Source organism: Pinus tabuliformis, chromosome J (assembly GCF_031772625.1).
Source record: "Pinus tabuliformis cultivar Carrire ecotype Pingquan chromosome J, CPIR1, whole genome shotgun sequence".
Lineage (NCBI taxonomy): Eukaryota > Viridiplantae > Streptophyta > Pinopsida > Pinales > Pinaceae > Pinus > Pinus tabuliformis.
Window position 1 is genome coordinate 1,071,987,440 of NC_142295.1, and position 12,563 is coordinate 1,072,000,002.

At 39.6% G+C, this 12,563-nt stretch overlaps 1 pseudogene; it reads left to right on the forward strand.

Annotated features, from left to right (window-relative positions):
* Positions 1 to 1,631: 1,631 nt before the first annotated feature.
* LOC149230655 (uncharacterized) overlaps positions 1,632 to 12,563 on the forward strand; it is a 185,691-nt pseudogene continuing 174,759 nt past the window's right edge.

Sequence of the window (12,563 nt, forward strand, 5' to 3'; positions counted from 1 at the left end):
GATTACAAACCTGAATGTGTATACAATTGTTATGTGTATACAAGTATGCATGAGAAAAGTTGAATGGGAGAAGGGCGCATTTATACATAAGCGTAGGGAAACAAAGAACATCGAATTGTATAATTCGATGGCAAATTGATGCAAAGACACAACGCAGAAAAACTTTAAGTGCTACCAATACCTTATCATAGTGAGTGGGTTTACAATTTTTGAACTGCGTAAGAGCAAATTTGGTGTGCAAAGAACACTGGCTGGTTGTAATTGAAGACCAAATTTAGATGAAAGCCTGAAGTCTGTGTTCTTTAGCTGGATGGAGGTAATTTAATTGGCATAGGTCAGACTGTTTTACTTTAGATTGAATTCTGGTCAAATAACAATTGGGAGCACAGTTATCAAAACGAACAAATTTGAGTCTTGCTTACATTGTGTTAGAGTGGTATTAAACACATTGATGCATTTGTTTGTGACTTTTAAATATAGCCATATGTGAATTGTTTGAAATGAATGGGAATTGAGAGGGGAAATGAAGAATTTGATTGAGGGTTTTTAAGCTTCTGGATTGACAATTGGGAATGGCCATAGGTGAAGTTTTATTTTGGGTGAGATGTATGCTTATATGCATAGCAATTATTGAAGATTCTGGGCTGCAGGTTTAGGCCTGCATTATTTTGGTATCAGAGCTTGGCTCTGTTGAATTGAAAAATGTTTATTTTGAAAACTGAAATGTATTTTTTACTATTGATGAATGATGAAAGGAAGATCAGAGTTTTAAATTTGATATGCAAACTACACAAGTGAACAGGATTGCAGGGAGGAAAAGATCATGCAAGATCTTAAGAGGTGAGATGATTTTTCTGATTTGAAATTTGTGATGAGAGTTTATGGTTGCAGAGAAGATGATGGCAGTGAACCTGTCATTCAGCTAAAGGCTGAATAAGGAGGACAATTGCAGTGTCCTGAAGAAGAAGGTGAGTTGAAGAGATAGCCTGAAGAGAGCAGAGAGAGTGCTCGAAAGGTTCCAGAGGCAGTGAACCAAGTACTTACCAAAAGGCTGAGGAGAGCTTGGTGAGGTAAGTGGCAGCAGAAGAGATTGCTGTTGTAGAGGCTAGTACAACTCGTGGTGAGTGAGAAACTCATAGAGAAGATGATCATGGAGGATCAAAGAAGAGGTTCAGAGGAATGCCACAGAGATGAGATGATTGCAGAAGTCAGAGAAAGAGAGATTGCAGTAATGAAAGTGAAATTGTAGGTACTAGAGGAATGGCTGCAAGAGCAAGAAGATCATAATAGGAAATGGCTCTTTGCACTGAAGGGAAAGAGAGTGGTTTGGCGACAATTGCAGAGGAGGTTGAGGAAAATTGTGATTGCCTTGTTGAAAAAGGAACTTAGAGTTCTTGAGCCAGAGATGGAATTGGAGGAAGCAGTGAAGACTGAAAAGTCTTGTGATTTAAAAATTAATGAGTTGTGTATGTTTGCAGGTATAGTACAGGGAGATGAACAAGCTTTAGAGTTTGTTCAAGAAAAGTTGAATCTGAAGGCTATTCAGATCGATGCTGAGATAGCAGAATCCCAGAAAGGAATGAAGACAAAGGAAGCATAAAATGATAAGTACTCTGAAAAAGAAAGCAGTGATGCTTTTGCTGTTACAGTACAAGAGAAAACTCTTGTGGATGCTGAAGAAGAGAAGCAGTCTGAAGCGCAGATAAGGGAAGTAACAGCTGATACTGTTGAACATTTTATGCAAACTGAAAGTTTATGTATGAATGCAGGTGATGATGATATGCTTCAACAATGCTACAAAGAAATTGCATTGTTGGAATACTTGTTGATAAATTCAGAGTATGATAGAAAGGTTACAGCAGACGAAAGAGTTCAGTACAGTGAACGAGAGCAGAAAGACATCTTAGAGACAGATGGTGTGAAGGAAAGACTGGTTGACAGTCTTGAGAATTCTTCAGAGAATTCTTTGGGTAAAGAGAATCAGCATACTGATGTGCTGATAGTGGAGGAGAATTTAGAACAGCATACTGAAGTGCTGGCAAAGGAGGACAAGGCACTGATGCCTTCTGATTTTTATTCTAACAAGTGTTTTGTGAATGCAGGTATTGTTGCAGAACATTTGACTCAGTTGAGCAGTCAAATGAAGGAAGAAGAAGTTTTCTGTTCCAGAAGACAAGAGGGTATGGATGATCGGGTGGCAGTCAGAACAGAAACAAGCATAGAAGCAAGAAGTCAGCAAGTGATAGTACAAATAAAGAAAGTAAAAACTGAACAAGCCGTCTTAGCTCAGTAGACAGCAAGAAATCAACAGCCGGGAGATTTATTAGACCAAGAGATTGAAAGTATCAGAAGACTGATGACGAAAGAATCCCGGAAGAGACCAGCAGTAGCAAGACAAAAGAGAAGCAACAAAAGAAAGACTGTAGCAGACTTGGAAGGCAGAGCAAGTGGAGCATTACAGCACAAAATATGGAAACCTGGAGGACAACAACAGATAACAATAGCAGTAAAGCAATTGACAAGCAAGGAAAGATTACAAAATAAAATTTGGGATCCAGGAGGAAATAATTATCCAGACTTATGACCAGGTGGTCATGAATTTTCTTACATGGGGAGTCTGATGCAGGAGCATCAAGGACATTTTTTAACTTGTAAATATGTTAGAAAAGGGGGCTGTGACAATTTTAATATTCTATTTAATTAATTTGTTATTTTAAATAAAATAGGAGAAAATGAGGATTTTGTAAATATCCTTTTATTAAATAAAAAGGATATGAGAGAATTTGGGTAGTTAAGGATATAAAGGGATAAGATTCTAGATGATAGGATTTGTTGAGATATTTTAGTGGTATTGAGATATTAAGGGGATTGAGCATTAAATTAGATTATTTTTAATATTGTATAAATAGAAGGGGTTTCTGAGAGAAAAACACATTGGGATAGTTGGAGAGAGTGAGCCAAGGCTATAAGCCTTCAGCCAATTATAAAGGGCCAATTCACAGGAAAAACAGGCCAAGGAAGAGAATCATATTGTAAGAGGTTTGTGTGTTAATACAGAAATTGATTATTTTGACTAAATGTCAATTATTAAGCTTGCGTAAGATTGAGTTTGTGTAAGGAAATTCGTTCCTCTTTGAATTCTGGGTTATTATGTGCAAAGAAATAGTGGGTAGTCCTTATGAAAGGAATTAAATTTCTGCAGAGGTCCATTAGTATTATCGATTTATTATGTGAAACTGCGCCTTAATTGAAATCATGGAGTTAACAAATCGATTACAATGGATCGATTTCAAGCTAAAGAATTCTGTATGAGTAAATTGTCAGTCACTGTTTGAAAGAGGGTGCTATTGTCAAAAGTTCTGTCTGGAATGTTTTTGTTTTATCGTCTCTGAAAATGCAGTACGCTGTCATTGAAAGGAATGCTCTTCACAATTTTGAAATGAACGCATGGAGCGTTAATGAAATGTTGGTTATTTTAATTTGAAATAAAACATAAATTAATTGCAAAATGGAGTGGCTTGTATGTTGCAGTGGAGCGTGTTAACACCATAGTAGATTGCGCATTGGGAAATCGATGGCATAAGCACCATAGCGCAATATCAAGATCGAACTGTAGAGGCGAGGAACCAGAATTAAAACTGGAATGGTGAGTCGATTTAATAATGGAATGAGAAATGTCTTAAATGAGATCAGAACGTGTGGTTCGAAATGAAACAGTGGCAGTGTTTGCAGTGAAACCAGAGTTTACAGCGAAGAACATCAGTAGGAGACTGATCGGTAAAATGTTGAAGGGAAAGCGTTCAAATTAGAACGTAGAAGCCATAATAAAGTTTGATTCCCTGATCGTTGTGGGCATTCTAGTAATTATGTTGCTGAAGGGCTCAAAGAAGAACGAAATCACAGCGTTGAGGAGGCGTTGAGTTTGGTTGTAGTGTTAGATCCAGAAGAATTGACTTCATATCCTGTGGTGAGTCAAAAGCGAAAGCATAATCGTATGTTAAGAATCATCCAAGGTAAGAAAACCTGTGGCCGAGTGTTTCAGGATTTTAATTGTGTGGTTTAATTATATGAGTAAAAGTGCGTTGAAAAGGTCGACTTTATAGTCGTAGTGTTTTGAGTTTAAGTGGAAGTTTTAAATTAAGATTTCACATGGACGTGGAATATCAAATGCAGCGTTTGAATTAAAATGCCACACGCGCACAGCTGTGGTAATTGGTTAAGAGATTCAATTGGTCAGCGCAGGAAGCAAGGGAAAAAATGCAGAGGCATAACATATCTATGTATGATGACTGTGAAGTCAACTTATCCAGTGTTCAAGTTAAGACCTAAAAGTGTCCGGAAAAGTCGATTTGCAGGGGCAAGTCATGTGTGGTAAGTTTAATTGTTAAAAATCTGAATGTGTATGCAAACCGCCATTTCAAACAAGCCCAATTGATTACAAACCTGAATGTGTATACAATTGTTATGTGTATACAAGTATGAATGAGAAAATTTGAATGGGAGAAGGGCGCATTTATACATAAGCGTAGGGAAACAAAGAACATCGAATTGTATAATTCGATGGCAAACTGATGCAAAGACACAACGCAGAAAAACTTTAAGTGCTACCAATACCTTATCATAGTGAGTGGGTTTACAATTTTTGAACAGCGTAAGAGCAAATTTGGTGTGCAAAGAACACTGGCTGGTTGTAATTGAAGACCCAAATTAGATGAAAGGCTGAAGTCTGCGTTCTTCAGCTGGATGGAGGTAATTTAATTGGCATAGGTCAGACTGTTTTACTTTAGATTGAATTCTGGTCAAATAACAATTGGGAGCGCAGTTATCAAAACGAACAAATTTGAGTCTTGCTTACATTGTGTTAGAGTGGTATTAAACACATTGAAGCATTTGTTTGTGACTTTTAAATATAGCCATATGTTAATTGTTTGAAATGAATGGGAATTGAGAGGGGAAATGAAGAATTTGATTGAGGGTTTTTAAGCTTCCGGATTGACAATTGGGAATGGCCAGAGGTGAAGTTTTATTTTGGTTGAGATGTATGCTTATATGCATAGCAATTATTGAAGATTCTGGGCTGCAGGTTTAGGCCTGCATTAAATTCTCAAATCCATGTTTATAGTTATCAGATTCTTTAGATTCCAACTCTATTTGAGATAACAAAAACAGTTCATGTTCCTCTTGTGTAAGAAAAACAAAACTATCTTCATTCGTCCCCATTAAATTAATTTGATTTTCCTCAACTTCTTCAACCACACTTACATCTTCATCAGTGTAATTTTCTTGAAATGGGGGCCTAACTTGTTGATTTGGGCCTCTTTATTCTCTTTGTCTGATTTGTGGAGTGTTTCTTCTGGGATTTGGATTTTGGTTCTGGGGAATAGGTTGGCTTTCCCTAGGTACACTTTTCTCATTCAAACTTACTCTCTCCATCATTCTTTCCATGGTCCTTACTAAAGAATCAATCTTATCATCTATTGCAGAAGTTGAAGCTTCTTCTTTTATTGTCACCCTTCTTTCAATTTTCATTCTAGCTCTTTTTTCTTATAAATTAGGCTCTACACTTAGAGCATCTCTTTGCATAGCTTCTAATGTTTGAGAATTCAATTCCATAAGTTGGTAGTACATATATTCATCAAAGCCATCTGGGAATTTTATCAGGGCTAAATCCTGTGGTGGTTTAAGATTTACAGGAATTGTGTTATAGGTATTGTTGAGTCTAACACAATAGTCTTGAACACTTTCACCCGCTTCCCTCTTAATATTTTTATATTCTGATAAAATCTACAGAGGGTTATTTTTTACTTTGCATATATCAAGAAAGGTTTGGTGGAATGCAGGGATATCATTTATACTATTTGCAGGAAAAGATTTAAACCATTTTCATACTTCTCCCCCTAAACTTTGAGCAAACATTTTGAGCTTAACATTTTCTTCATCTACCTCTTGTAATTCAAAACAATCATTCATTTTATCAACATGTTGTTGGGCTATTAAAGGACCAGTCCTGTCAAATAATTTGATTTTGGACTGATAGTCTTGTGGCATATTGGCCAATGGTGCAGGCAACACGAAGGGAGCATACCTGGCTGCCATGATTGGTGGTTGTGGAAGACTACTTGAAGGGAGCTGAACAGTGGATGAGGCTGGATTAGCACTAGGTGGAGATGAGAGTAAAGGAATTTTAGTAACCCTATGTGGAAGGATAAAAGAAGTGGTGGGAAATATGGAGGCAGTAGGACTTGGTGACTAAATATATGTAGGCTGAGATGTGATGGAAGAAGCTGCTATGTTTAAAGAAGTTAATTCTACTGAGTGTTGAAGGTAAGCATCATCAATTTCTGAGGTGAGATCTATTACTAAATCTTGAGGAGTGTCAAAGTGTTGTAAGAGATGAAGATCTAATTCAGTTTGTGAATAAAGTTCTCTCATTGGGCTCTTTGGTAAAATTGATGGATCAAAGATAATATGATATTTCAAATTCTCTGATTTGGTCTTGAATAAGCCTTGTTCAAAGTGTATATCAAATTGGATATCCTGAAAGGTAGCAATGTTTTCAGGGAGAGAGTTTTCTCTGTGAAGAAATCTATTGCTTGTCTGACTCTCAGATTGGGTGGGATCTAGCAGAGATTATTTTGGGAGCCAGTGTTCATATTTAAAACATAGAAAAACTAAATATATGTAAAATTAGAAAGGAAACCAATCTTAGGAACTATCTTATCATACAAATATTTTGACTGGGTACTCTGAATCGAATGCAATGACAAATTTTCAATAGTCCCTAGTATGGTCGCCACTATGTTATCACTCTATGACTTTTAATATTGGCAAGAAAAAGGATCATAAAGGATACACCAAACCACTTTGGAGTCTAGGATATAGCCATCCCAGGCTCAGAGAGAGCTTTCTATGTATATTTTGAGATTTGATTTTTCTTTCCAGTGTTTTAATATTTTAGGCTAGCTATATAGATAAAATATTGATTAATTGTTTGATTGTTTGGTTGGTTGGGGTATATCTTGTTTAAACCTTTTCCATTGGGCTATCGAGTCAAAATATGGATTGTAGCATCAAATTTTTTAGAGCATTCACAAGGCCAGATAACTATATCTACTGGATCTCAAAGCACAATAAGGGATTAAATGATAGAATAGTGAAATCAGTAGTGGTTAAAAAGAAATGAAGTATTTGTTAACCAGACCTTAGAGGAAAACACTTATATAGTAAACACAGATAGAAGGTGCTCCTACAAAATATCTTACTCTAAAATTTATTTTTTACAACAAGATTTGAATGATTCACAATGAAGGAAACAATGAAACATTTAGCATAGAAAGAGAAACATCACCATATAAAAATATCTCAAGTATCTTGCAAACTGTCTTTATTATCAATGCTCCAGCTCCAAAAATTATAGTGCTCCAAAAGAAAAGTTTTCAATTACTTAGATCCAACCCCTAATACTTCCAATGCATGAAGTATTTAACTAAAATCTACAACAACTGCCATATACACTTGGAAATTTGTTATTAATTACAAAGAAACTAAAATTTGACTAGTGTGACCACGAAGTGGCCATGATGAGATAAATTCAACATCTGGCCCCTTTTTTTCTAAATTTCGTTGTTGGGTAATCAATTCTACTATAGTGGCTGATTTGGTGGTTCTCTAACAATTTTTTTTGGCTTTGCTGACTCCGCTGGGTGTTGGCTCGGCTTCTGTGCTGACTCTTCAATCCTGCTTGTCTTGTTCCTCCTGGTAGTTGCAAAGTTCGCTCCACTCTTCTTCATCTGGGATTTTAACCTTAACTAACCTGCGGTATATCTCATCTGTTTCAGTGTACCATGAAAAAGTGGGCTTCACTGTAGAAACATGTTTCAATTCATCTTCAATGAAAATTGGATTGATGATAGCATCCAGCATTGCTTTTCCTACTATGTTGCCTCTGATATTGGAGAGATTTACAACATCCTTTGCTATGTATTTTAGCTTCTTGACATAATCTTCTCTGGTCATGAGTTTATCATTAATGAAAAACAGGGAAGAGGGCCTTTTTGTGTCAAAGGCTCAATTTTGTTGAGAAATCTGTTTACTTTTAGCTCTAAATTCTAGCATTTCTCCTCAAGTTGTACAATCAAGTTCTTTTTGGTCAATATCTTGTAGGTTTTAACCCTGTGTTTATTTTTAACACAAAAATAAACAATGCGAGAGAATAACACATAAAACACATATACACAGAGATTTTCCCCTGGATCCCAAAACCGGGACTACCAGCTTGATTTTTCATTATGTTCCTTTCAATTTTATAATACATATTTATACTTGCCAAAGCATCAAATACCATGGACCGAAAAACCATCACGTCCAATACCATGGACTGAAAACCATCGTGTCCAAAAAAAAAAGTGCCAAAATCATGTACAAAACCATAGGTGGGTCCACCCAACCTAACATAGGGTCCAAAACCAAAATTTTCTTGGGCAGCGCATAAAGTGGGGTTACAGGTGCCCCTCAAACCCCTTATGACCTCCCCCTCTCTAACCCCCGGTTAACTACGTGGGCTAGTCGTTGAAAGAATATAACACAACCAACATTCTCCCACTTGTTGTTTTCTTTCCAAAAGGGGCCACAAGAGAGCTTAGTCATTTATCCACCCCTGCAATGCCCATTGTTTCTCTACACCAAGAGAACTTCTCAGAGCTCACAGATTTTGTCAATGCAGCTGTAGTATTCTTCAAAGTGTCCACCTTTACTAGCAATACCTTTTTGTCTTCTATCATATCCCTCTCATAGTGATATTGAACATCAATGTGCTTTGTCTTTGAATGATATGCGGGGTTCTTTGCCAAGAAAATTGCACTTTGGTTGTCACAGTCTATCCTTATAGCTTCCTGTACTAACCCCATACTTGAACACAATCTCTACAACCAAACTACTTCCTTGCTTGCACGAGTGGCTGCCATGTATTCTGCCTCTATAGTTGATAGTGCCACTATAGATCGTTTCTTACTCATCTAACTGACTGCACCTCCAAATAGGTTAAACACATACCCACTTGTAGATCTTCTCTGATCCAGACCTCTAGCCCAGTCTGCATCAACAAAGCCATGAATATACAACACTCTGTCCAATACTGGTCTTCCTTGGTAGCACAAACCATAATCATTAGTGCCACACAAATACCTGAAAACCCACTTCACTACTATCCAATGCTCCTTTCCTGGTTTTGACATAAAACTGCTCAATACTCCCACTACATGTGCAATGTCTGGTCTAGTACAGACCATTGCATACATCAAGCTACCGACTGCACTTGCATATGGAACACGGGACACGTCCTCTTCCTCTTCTTGTGTCTTGGGACACTGTTCAGCAGATGACCTCTGATCCGGATTTAAGCAGGAACGCAATAGATTACAGAGATAACCATAAATACAGAGATGCGATAACCATATACACAAAGATGCAGCGGAAATAATACTTCATTTCATTACTGTAAAATACTGAAATATGCTTACAATAGAAATGGAAAGAAACCAGCTAGGGCGATGGTAGCTTATCTCTGAGAAGAGATGTGGCGGCTACATGCCTCTGAACTGTTCCGAACTGTGTTACAATGAGGCTCGAAGGCCTATTTATTGTTGAGAAACAATGGAAAACCCTTCACATCCCGAAACCTAACCCTAGAAGATGAAACGCCAAATTGTGGGCCCCGTTTGGGTAAATTGGTACATCAATTTCCCGGGGTCGTAACTTTGGCATACGATCTCCATTTGACGCGTACGATAGCTCGTTAGAAAGATCTATCCGAGTACTACCACTTTGGGAGGCAACATCGGTCCATGGACCCATGTTGCCCCAGATTCCCAAAAAACGTCGTTTAGGGCCTCAAAACGGCTCCGGAAGTTCAGGACCTGAAAAAGTACTAAAAATAGTAAACTGTGCTGCAATTTAGGAAACTGAAAAGACTGAAAGAGACAGTTTTGGGGGTCCAAATGGGTTGGTGGGTGGCCACCAACATCCACCTGGATCATTCCTCCCCCCTTAGGAAGCAATGGTCCCCATTGCGTTGAGTTCCTCCATCTGCTGAACTTGTCCTGCAATCTCTGATGTGTCCAGTAATGGTGGGAAGCATGGTCGACGATGGTCCATATTGAACACTTGGTGCAGGCAAAGGAATGGAGGAATGATGTGCTCCAAAGCATTGTTCCCCACAGCCTTGGTACTGCTGTAAGGACCATGTCGGAGTGGTCTGAGCTTCTGATGGGTTCTGGTAAGGCGTTCTCTCTGTCGATGCAACCAGACTTTGTTGCCCACCTGAAACTTGTGTGGTACCCCTGTGGGTGAGGAGAAGTTGTTCCTGTGTTTTGTCATGACCGTATCCCTTTGTTGCTGCTGCTGCGTGGAGGAACCCTTTGCAAGGGTCATGGATGTAGCAACGATCTTCCCCTTACTTTGGGAGTGAACCAGACAGATGAACTTCCTAGTCTGTGATATGAGCTTGCTGCCTTTCTTGGTAGTGATCAAGGATGTGGCAGTAGGTGGGGCTACCTCTGGTATCCTGTATAATGAATTATTCAAAGAAATAATGACAGCACGAGGCCTGGACTCATACACAGCATGTCGCTTCCACAAGTATGGCTGGCCTAATAATACATCACAAACATCCAGAGGTGTAACATCACACAATACCTCGTCTGTGAATGGTTTGATGCTGTAGGGAAGGCGGCACTGCTGGCGAACTTTGAGATCTCGTCCTTCGTGAAGCCACCCGATACTGTACGGCTGCGGGTGCGGTGTAGTTGGTAGGCCCAACCGCTTCACGACCTCTGCTGAAACCAGGTTCTTTTGGCTACCACTGTCGACAATGAATCGCAGAGGTGAACCCTTCACCCACATCTGTGAGTGGAAAAGATGCTCCCCCTCCTCTGGATCTTCGGGCTCATTTTTCTTGATCTTGGCAGTGGCAACAGTGGCACTGGGATCCGCATCAATTATCTGCTTCCCTTTGCCATTACCCTTGTCGGATTCTGGCTCAGGGTCAGAACATGCATCTAATTCGGAAGCCTTCAACTCGGCCACCAACGACTGCTTGGTTCGACACTCACTTGTGTTATGAGTGGGACTTTTGTGGAACTCACACCACTTTCCTGTGTCCTTCTTCAGCTTCGTGGTGTTGTTCTTTTCTTGTGGCCTCGACGGGTTATCTTGGGTCACCCCGCCTTGGCTTTGTCCTTTGGGCTTCGGATTTGCAGATCCAAAGTCTCGCTTCTTCTGTTTGAACTTTTGCTCGATTTTGACAGCGTATCGGTATGCTGTGCCGAGTGAGGAGATGTTCAAGAACACCATCTCTTCCTGGATGTATCTGTGTAGGCAGCCGCGGTATTTGAGTACCGGATGCAGCTCAGAATCTTTGATACCCAACTGTGTGCGAAGGGTGTGAAAAATGTTTGTGAACTCCGGCACATCTTGGTCTCGTCCCTGCCGCAGTTTGGTCCATTTGATGTATTTGTCCTCATAGCTTCTGACAGGGTAGTACTGCTCCTTGATGGCATCCCGGAAGTCATTCCAAGTGGGTGCGGCTGAAAATAGTGAGCCTGTACTTTCATCCTTCTGCTCGCAGTAGGTTTCCCACCAGTCCTTGACATGGGGGGCTGCTTTGAGAAGAGCGAAAACAATCTTTTCCCGACTTGAAAATTCATGAACAGAAAAATACCCATCTAGCAGATTTAACCATTTATCTACGGCATCTGCGTCTATTTGACCCTCGAATATTGGGATTTCAAAATTAACTTGTACCTTGAAGGGTGTGGCATTTCCAGAGTCGTTGTTGGAAGCCGATGCGTCGCCTCTGGGTAGCCGCTGAAGGATCTGCACAAATCTATCCATCATCGCGTTCCGTTGCCGCTCGAGTGCTTCTTCGAGCAAGATTTTGATAGGATCTCCTGCCCCCTCGTCTTTCTTCTCATCCGCCATGGGAGGCCGTCGGGATTTTCGAGGCTAGTCTTGCAAAGGTTCGACCAGTTCAAGCCCTAACTCCTTATATCCCGACCTCGTTGGGGACATGCAAAGAAAAACAGAGAAAAAGCAGACCGCTCTGATACCACTGATCCGGATTTAAGCAGGAACGCAATAGATTACAGAGATAACCATAAATACAGAGATGTGATAACCATATACACAAAGATGCAGCGGAAATAATACTTCATTTCATTACTGTAAAATACTGAAATATGCTTACAATAGAAATGGAAAGAAACCGGCTAGGGCGATGGTAGCTTATCTCTGAGAAGAGATGTGGCGGCTACATGCCTCTGAACTGTTCCGAACTGTGTTACAATGAGGCTCGAACGCCTATTTATTGTTGAGAAACAATGGAAAACCCTTCACATCCCGAAACCTAACCCTAGAAGATGAAACGCCAAATTGTGGGCCCTGTTTGGGTAAATTGGTACATCAATTTCCCGGGGTCGTAACTTTGGCATACGATCTCCATTTGACGCGTACGATAGCTCGTTAGAAAGATCTATCCGAGTACTACCACTTTGGGAGGCAACATTGGT